Source organism: Chlorocebus sabaeus, chromosome 7, assembly GCF_047675955.1.
Source record: "Chlorocebus sabaeus isolate Y175 chromosome 7, mChlSab1.0.hap1, whole genome shotgun sequence".
Taxonomy (NCBI): domain Eukaryota; kingdom Metazoa; phylum Chordata; class Mammalia; order Primates; family Cercopithecidae; genus Chlorocebus; species Chlorocebus sabaeus.
Genome location: NC_132910.1, coordinates 85950395 through 85959955, shown reverse-complemented (window position 1 = coordinate 85959955; position 9561 = coordinate 85950395). Strand labels below are relative to the sequence as shown.

Sequence of the window (9561 nt, the reverse complement as noted above, 5' to 3'; positions counted from 1 at the left end):
AAACAAAAAGTTGGTTCTTTGGAAAAAAGATTGATAGACCATTAGTGAGATTAACCAAAAAAGAAGTGAGAAGATACAAATATGCTCAATTAGAAATGAAATAAGAGATTTACAACTGATACCACAGAAATACAAAGATTTCTCAAGGCTACTATGAACACTTTTACGCATACGAACTAGAAAATCTAAAAGAGATGGATAAATTCCTGGAAATATACAATCCACCTAGATTAAATCAGGAAGAAACAGAAACTCCAAACAGACCAATAACAAGTAGCAAGATTGAAATAGTAATAGAAAAAAACTGTCAACAACAAAAGTCTAGGACCAGATGAAATCATAGCTAAATTCTATCAGGCATTCAAAGAAGAATTGACAACCAATTATACTGAAATTATTTCAAAAGATAAAGAGGGAATCCTCCTTAAATAATTCTACGAAGCTAAGTATCACCCTAATATCAAACCAACAAAGGGCCTAACATAAAAAGAAAGCTACAGAACAATATCATAGATGAATGTTGATGCAAACATACTTAAAAAAAACTAGCTAACTGAATTCAAAAAGAAAATTCCATAATCAAGTGAGTTTCATACGAGGAATGCAGGGATGGTTTAACATCTGCAAGTCAATAAATGTAGCATATCATAAAAACAGAATTAAAAGCAAAAATCATATGATCATCTCAATGATGTAGAAAAAGAATTTGACAAAATCCAGCATCAGTTGATGACTAAAACCTTCAGCAAAATCAGCACACAAGAGATATATGTTATGGTAATAAAAGCCATCTATGGCAAACCTACAGCCAACATTATACTGAACAGGGAAGAACTGAAAGCATTCCCCCTTAAAACTGGAAAAAGACAAGGGTGCCCACTTTCACCACTTCTATTTAACATAGTACCAGAAGTGCTAGCCAGAGCAATCAAACAGAAGAAATAAATACAGGGCATCCAGATCAGTAAAGAGGAAGTCAAACTGTTGCTAGTCACCAATGATATGATGGTATCCCTAAAAAACCGTAAAGACTCCTCCAAAATGCTCCTAGGTCTGATAAATGAATTCAGTATAGTTTCAGGATGCAAAATCAGTGTACACAAATCAATAGCACTGCTATTGATATTAACCAACAATCAACAACTACTAAGATGATAATCAAATCAAAAACCCAATCCCTTTTACAACAGTTGCAAAAAATGAAACAAAATTATTTGGCATATACCTAACCAAGGGGGTTGAAAGATCTCTACAAAGAAAACTATGACGCACTGCTGAAAGAAATCACAGACTACACAAACAATTTGAAACGCATTATATTTTCTTAAAAAAAAAAACAAAAAAAAAAAAAACAAAAAAAAAAAACCGGTAAAGTCATGAACTCTTCAATCTTCCTTATATTTGATTACAGGTATGTTTACTCTCCATGTTTACTTGTCAAAGTAGATGTAATGAATGTGTATTTTTAGGAGACATTACTTGAGAAAACCAGTATCTAATTCCCCTCTCCTTGCTGGGTATACTTCTTAGCACTCTGGAAGTCACTGGGCAATCAAGGTATGAGTTTGGGCCAAATAATTGTGAGTACAACTTGAGTGTGTATCTTCAGAATCAAGGGAATAAAATTGGGCTCTCCAGGCCACTTCCCTGTCACCATATTCTGTAGCCCACTTGTTGAAAGTGATAGGACTTGGAGATAGATATCAAATCAATCATTGAACTGTCCTAATGAGTCACCTAGATATGAGCAGATTTTGAGTGAGTGCAAAAGAAAACTTAATTAAGTTAAACATGGCAGCATAAGATAATCAATCTGAGCAATGTATTCATTATAGAAATATACTCTCTGTAATGCACAAATTATTTTCTTTCCCTAAATCTACAGATGAGTATCTGTAGATACTGTTTTAAATGTTGTTTTAAAATGTAAGTCTTAATTGGTGAAGAGTTATTACTTCATTTATAACATGTTTCAGTTATGCATATTTCTACTGGGCTGGTACATTTCTTCAGTATTTTTTAAATTATATTTTAAGTTCTAGGGTACATGTGCACAACATGCATGTTTGTTACATATGTATACATGCAGTGTTTTGTTTATATACACCAAAATGAACAGTAATTTTTGGCTACATATGAAGTTTATTTCTATCCTTGATATATAGACATGACCAACTTTTAATATTTGTGTTCCACATATATACTATAACTTTGTTAATGGCTATATCTATATTATATTTCCATTTTGGTTTTGGAGAGGTTATTTTTCAATTTTATAATTTTTTGTTCTTTCTTTGATTTTCAAATTTTAGCTCAAATCCTACATTTTCTCTGAAAATTTTCTAACTGCCTTCTCTGCTGTTTGCTTATTTTTGCATATGCAATAATTTGGACATTACATGGTTTTTTCTTACTTATAGTCGTTTATTCCTCTCTCTTTTCCCATTACACTGTGAATTCCACTTGGAAAGAACTATGCAGAATACCAGCCAAAATTTTCTTTGATTGTTGAGTATCTGTTTTGATTAGTCAGTGCTCACAATATATTAAGCACCTTGGTTATATGTCATATTTATTTCAGAATTTCTGAAGGATTCGAAATGTACTCTACTTAGACATAATACTAAAAATAATTGTTTATGGATTAAATGAATTAATAGAGTGTTTATTTGGAGATATGACAAAGAGAATGGTTTGAATATTTGATGTTAAATAATTATTTCCATTGAAAGCTAAGATTCAATTCAGCTGGAGAATTATGAGGTTACTACTTAGATCTCTTTCTTTTAACAAGAACTGAAGTGAAGAAGGTACCACTGGTGACAAGGGAAAAACCTGACTTTAATTCTGTTAAAAAATAAAACTAAACAAAGGAAAATATTTTGGAGTCTTTATTCTAATGCTCAATGGACTCACTTATTTTGGCAAGAGTCTCATCAATTAATCTAGTAATCAAACACAGTGGCTATAGAGTAGTTCGTAATCTGTTGCCAAGAAATAGAGAAAGATTAATGGGCCTAAAAATTCAGATACATCAAGTGTCTACTAATACATTGAATTTTTCTTCTCATTAAAGGAAGTATTTGAATCATAATACCACAATATTATGGTGTTACAATAAGAAAGGCTTAATGAGATTGGTAGGTGAGTTAACTCACCAGTTGGTGAGTTATTTTCTATCTTGCAACAGATTTAAAGGAATTCATTTTTTATGTACAAAAGGTAGTAATGATTTCCAATTGTTTGCCAAATGAACACTAAACATGTACTTTGACATAAAATTTTTAAATAGACATTATTCTGTAGAGGAGTTTTAGGATTGCAGACCAGTGGAGTGGAAAGCATAGAGAATTATCATATACTTAGTATTCTCACAGATATACAACCTCCTCCTTATCAATATCCTGCACTAGGGTGATAAATTTGTTACAATTACTGAACCTACACAGCCATCATTATCAACCAAGGTTCATAGTGTTGACATTAGGTTCTTTCTTGATGTTATGCATTTTATGGGTGTTCCCTTACCCCTTGAAAACACTGATCTTTTTAATGTCTCCATAGTTTTGCCTTTTCTAGCATGTCATATTTTGAACTAATATAGTATGTAGCCTTCTCACATTGGCTTCCTTAATTTAGCAATGTACATTGAAGTTTCCTCCATGTCTTTTTATGGCTTGATAAGTCATTTAATTTTAGTACTTAATAATATTCTAAAGTATTCATGTACAACAGTTTATTTATCAATTCACCTACTGAATGAAGTTTTGGCAATTAGGAACAAAGCTACATATATGTCTATGTGCAGATTTTCATGTGAATATAAATTTTTGACTCATTTGAATAAATTCCACGGAGCGTAATGGCTGAATACTATGGCCAGAATATATTTAGTTTTGTAAGAAACTGACAAGTTGGCTTCCAAAGATGCTGTAACATTTTTAATTTCCACCAGCAATGAATGAGAATTCTTGTTGCCCCACATCATCACCAGCATTTAATTTTGTCAGTGCTTTAATTTCAACCATTTAAATAAGTGTTTGGTGGTATTTCATTGTTGTTTTAATTTTCAGTACCCTAAGGACATGATGTGGAGCTTGTTTTCATACGTTTATTTGCCATCTGTTTATATTCTTTGATGAGGTGCCTGTTGAGATCTTCTGGCCATTTTTAATCAAGCATTATTGTTATTGTTGAGTTTTAAGTGAGTTTTTAAAATACATTTTGGGTAATAGTTGTTTATCAGATATGTCTTTTTCAAATATATTTTTTTTCCAGTCTTTGGTATATATTCTCATTCTCTTCACAATGTCTTTTGAAGAGCAGAATTTTAAATTTTAATAAAGTTCAGCTTATTAATTATTTGTTTCAAAAACCATGGCTTCAGTATTATCTCTATATATCATCAGCAAAACCAAAGGAATTCAGATATTTAAAAACATTATCTCCTAGGAGTTTCATAGTTTTGCATTTCCTATTTATGTATATAATTTATTTTCAGTTAATTTTTGTAAACAGTGTATTAATCCTTTTTGTTTAATATGAATGTTCAATCATTCCAGTGCCATTTGTTGAAAGGACTGTCTTTTCTCCATTGTATTGCTTTTGCTTCTTTGTCAAAGATCAATTAACTATATTTGTCTGAGTCGACTTCTGGGCTTACTATTCTGTTTAATTTATTTATTTGCCTATTCTTCTGGAAATATCACACTATTTTCAAGCAGTAGGTCTGTAGAAAGCCTTGAAGTCAGATAGTGTCAGTCTTCTGATTTTTTTTTTTTTTTCTCTTTCTATATTGAGTTAGCTTTTCTGGGGTCTTTGGCCTCTCCATGTGAATTTTGGAATTAAGTTGTCAATATTCACAAAAAAAACTTACTGGAATTTTGATTAGGAATGTATTGAATCTATCAATCAACTTAGGAAAAGCTGACATCTTGACAATATTGAGTCTTCCTATCTATGGACCTGGAATATCTCCCTATTTATTTGGTTCTTCCTTGATAACTTTCATCAGAATTTTATAATTCTCCTAGTATACATATTATGCATATTTTGTTAAATTTATATCTGAGTATTTCATTTTTGGAGGTCCAAATGAAAATGATAAGTTTATATCATTTATTTATTTTATGTTTTTTTGGTTTGCTTGTTTCAAATTTGACTTATTTATTGTGTGTGTCTGTAGAAAAGCAGTTGATTTCTATATATTAGCTTTACATCCTATAACCTTGCTGTAACTGTTTATTAGTTCAGGAGTTTGTGATCTTTCAAGATTTTCCATATAGTTGATCATATTATCTGTGAACAAAGACAGTTTTGTATTTTCCTTTCCAATCTATGTACCTTGTTGCATTAGAAAGGATTTGTAGTATGATGTGAAAAAGAATGGTGCGAGGTGTTGTCTTTTCATTGTTCTAGATTGCTGTGGTTTGAATGTCCCCTCCAGAACTCATGTTGAAACTTGGTCCACAGTATGACAGTGTTGAGAAGCGGGGCCCTTAAGAGGAGATTGGATCATGAGGGTTCTGCACCCATGAATGAATTAATACATTCATGAATTAATAGATAGATTACTGGATTAGTGGCTTGTAATGGAAGGGGACCTAGTGGCTTTATAAGAAGAGGAAGAGAGACCTGAGCTAGCACATTAGCATGCTAAGCCCTCTCACCATGTGATACTCCGTACCACCTGGAGATTCTGTAGAGTGGTCCTACCAGCAAGAAGACTTTCACCTGATATAGTCCCTTGACCTTGTACTTCTCAGCCTCCAGAACTGTAAGAAAGGAATTCCTTTCCTTATAAATTAGACAATTTCAGATATTCTATTCTAAGTAACAGAAAATGGACTAAACATTGATATTTACAGGGAAGCTTCAAGTTTCTTGCCATTATGTATAGTGTTAGCAATAGATTATTTCTATAAGTTATTTATCCAGTTGTGGGAGTTCACCTCTATTCCTAGTTTGCTGAGAGTTTTTATCATGAATAGGTGTCAAATTTTCTCAAATGTTATTTCTGCATCTACAGATGTGATTATGTAGTTTTTTTTTCCTTAGCCTGTTAATGTATTGGATTATATAAATTGAATTTTGAATGTTGAACCATCCATGCATACCTGAATAAATCTCATTTGGTCATAATGTATAATTATTTTGATACATTTTTGGATTAATTTGTTGATATTTTGATGAGGATTTTGCCATCTATATTTATAAGAGATGTTGGTTTTTAGATTTTTTTGGTAATATATTTGTCTGGTTTTGGTGTTAGGATGGTGTTGGTTACATAGCAATAGAATGAATTAGGAAGTTTTCCTTCTGCTTCTATCTTCTGGAAGGTATTTTATAATTTCTCACTTAAGTGTTTGGTAGAATTCACCAGTGAAACCATCTAGGTCTGGTGGTTTCTTTTTTGTAATGTTATTAATAATTGACTTAATTTATTTAGTAGATATAGGCCTATTCAGAGTGTCTGTTTCTTCTTAGGTAGGTTTTGGCAGATTGTTTATTTCAAGAAATTAGTGCATTTAATCTGTGTTATTAAATTGCAGGGCATGAAGTTGTTTGTAGTATTCCTTTATTATTTCTTTAATGTACATCAGATCTGCAGTAGTGGCACCATTTTCACTTTTGTTAGTAATAATTTGTGTTTTCTCTGTTTTTTTTTTTTTTAAGTTAGCCTGTCTAGAAGCTTATCAATTATATACTCTTTCTTCAAAAAACACAATTTTTATTTTACAGATTTTCTTTATTGATTTTGTATTTTTACTTTAATTAATTTTGGCTCTAATTTTTTTTTCTTTTGCTTTATTTGAATTTAACTTGTTATTTTATTGTCTAGTTTCCTAAGGCGAACATGCAGATAATTGATTTTTAAAAATTTATTTTCTGTTACATGCTACAATTTTTTTCTAACCATTGCTCTCACTGAATCTCATACATTTTGTTAGTTGTATTTAATTTTTATTTAGTTCAAAATACCTTAAATTTCTGTTGAAATTTCTTCTTCAATTAAGAATTGTATTCTTATTGTATAATTAAGGAGTATGTCTTCTAATCAAGTACTTTGAGAGGTTTTTTCCAGCTATCTTTCTGTTGTTGGTTTCTAGTTTGATTGAATCATAATCTGAGAGTAGACATTACGTGATCTTTATTATTTTAAATTTGTTAAGTTGTCTTTTATGTCTGAAAATGTGGTCTATTTTGGTGATAATTTCATGCAAGTTTGAGAAGAATGTGTATTCTACATTGTTGAATGAATTATCCTGTAGATTTTCATTACATCCAGTTAACTGATGGTGGTGTTGAGTTACAGTATGTCCTTACTAGTTTTCTGCCTGCTGGATCTATCTGTTTTTGATAGAGAAGTGATGATGTCTCCAACTATAGTAATTGATTCATTTATTTCTCCTTGCAGTCCTATCAGCTTTTGCTTCATGTATTTTGGCATTCTGTGAAATACATATACCTTAAGAATTGTTATTTTCTTGGAGAATCAATCTTTTATCATTTTGTAATGCCTCTTCTTATCCCTGATAATTATCCTAACTCTGAAGTGTGTTTTGTGTAACATTATTATAGTGACTACTGATTTTTTATCTGTGTTAGTATGGCATATTTTCACCATCCCTTCACTTTCAATCTAGATGTGTCTTCATATTTAAAGTCGATTTCCTTTTTTTCTTTTTAGTTTTATTCTTTTATTTTTATTTTTATTCTTTTCTTTTTATTTTAATTTTGCAGACCATAGGAAGTGTATTGTGTCTTTAAGACCTTACAATGCAGACTCCTCTTCCAAAGAAAGGTCTTTCAAGAACAGGGAACTGTCATCCGGATGCGTTGCTCATCTGTCATTTTCATAGGCAGCTGGATTCTTCCCCTTGGATCTCTTGAACTCTTGAGTACCCCACGTATAAATAAGATAAAATGCTACAAACGGAGGCATTATGCGAAGGAAAGGCTCTTGAGTGCGGCGCAGCACGTTGGGGATTCCTTTAGTGAAGTAGTGCGGCAAGGCACCTGCTCAAAAGGTGACAAGCTGTAGGAGATCACATGCAACATCTGCGTTGGATTCCCGAACTCGCGGCCCATCATGGCGGCGGCCAGAGCTAGGAGACCTAGCTCTCCGCAGTCACCGATCCGGCGGACTCGTTCCTAAAGTTAATTTCTTATAAGCAACACATAGTTGAGTCTTTTTAATTCACCCTGACAATTGCTGTCTTCTAACTTAGTATTATTAGACAATTGGTATTTAAAGTACTCACTGATACAGTCACATTAATATCTATCATGTTTGATGTTTTCTATTTAATGCCCTTGTTCTTTTTTCCTATTTTGTCTTCTCTTTTTCTACTTTTTGTAGGTTCGATTTAGCATATTATATGATTCTGTTTTCTCTCTTCTTAGTGTATCAACTATGCTTATTTTTATTTCATTTTTTTTAGTGGTTGCTTTGAAATGCAATTTCAGAAGTAGTGCAAGTACTTTATAATAACAACATATTTCTAATTCCTCCCTCTAATCACATGTAGCATTGTTACCATTCATTTCGCTTATAAAAAAAGCTAGAGTCATCAATTACATTATTGTTATTTTCATTTTGAACAAACCATTATCTATTAAATCAGATAGGAATAAGAAAACTAAAACTTACAATCTTACTTTCATTTATTCATTCTCTAATATTCTTTATTTCTTCATGCAGCTCCAAGTCTCTGGCCTACATTACTTTTTTTCTCTCTAAAGAACTTCTAACATTTCTTGCAAAGTAGATCTATTGGCGACAAACCCCGCAATTTTCACAAGTCTGAGAAAGTCTATTTTTCCTTCACTTTTGCATTGTAATTTTACAGGCTAAAGAATTCAGGGTGATGTGGTTTGTGTGTGTGTATGTTTTGATTTGTTTTCTTTTGCTGATACTTTTATTATTTCACTCTACTCTCTTCTTTCTTGTATTTTTTTTTTTTTTTTTTGAGAAGTTGGATTAATTCTTATATTTTCTAATTTATAGGAGAGGTATTTTTTCTCACTGGATTAACTCAAGATTTGATCTTTATCTTTGATTTTTCTGCAGTTGAGATATGATATTCCTGGGTGTAGTTTTTTATATTGATACCACTTGGTGTTCTCTGAGCTTCCTGTATGTGTGGATTGGTGTTTGATATTCATTTAGCGAAACTCTAAGTCATTATTACTTCTATTTCTTTTATTTCTTTCTCTCTTTGCTCTCCTATTGTTTTAATTATGTAGATATTACAGCTTTTGTAGTTGTCCCACAGTTCTTGGATATTCTGTTGCATTTTTCCAGTGTTGTTTTTTCCTTGTTTTTCAGTTTGGGATGTTTCTATTGACATATCCTCAAGCTCAGAGATTCTTTCCTTAGGTTCATCCAGTCTACTAATAATCCTCTCAAAGCCATTTTTTATTTTTATTACAGTTTTTTTATAGTAAGCATTTATTTTGTATGTATTCTTATAATTTCAATTTCTCTGCTTTCATTGTTCATTGTTCTTGAATGTTGTGTATTTTTTTTTTTCATTACAGCCCTTAGCATATTAACCA

The 9561-nt window shown here is 31.5% G+C and overlaps 1 pseudogene; it reads right to left on the bottom strand.

Annotated features, from left to right (window-relative positions):
• Positions 1 to 7843: 7843 nt before the first annotated feature.
• LOC103236264 (cytochrome b-c1 complex subunit 8 pseudogene) lies at positions 7844 to 8091 on the bottom strand (annotated as a pseudogene).
• Positions 8092 to 9561: the final 1470 nt, after the last annotated feature.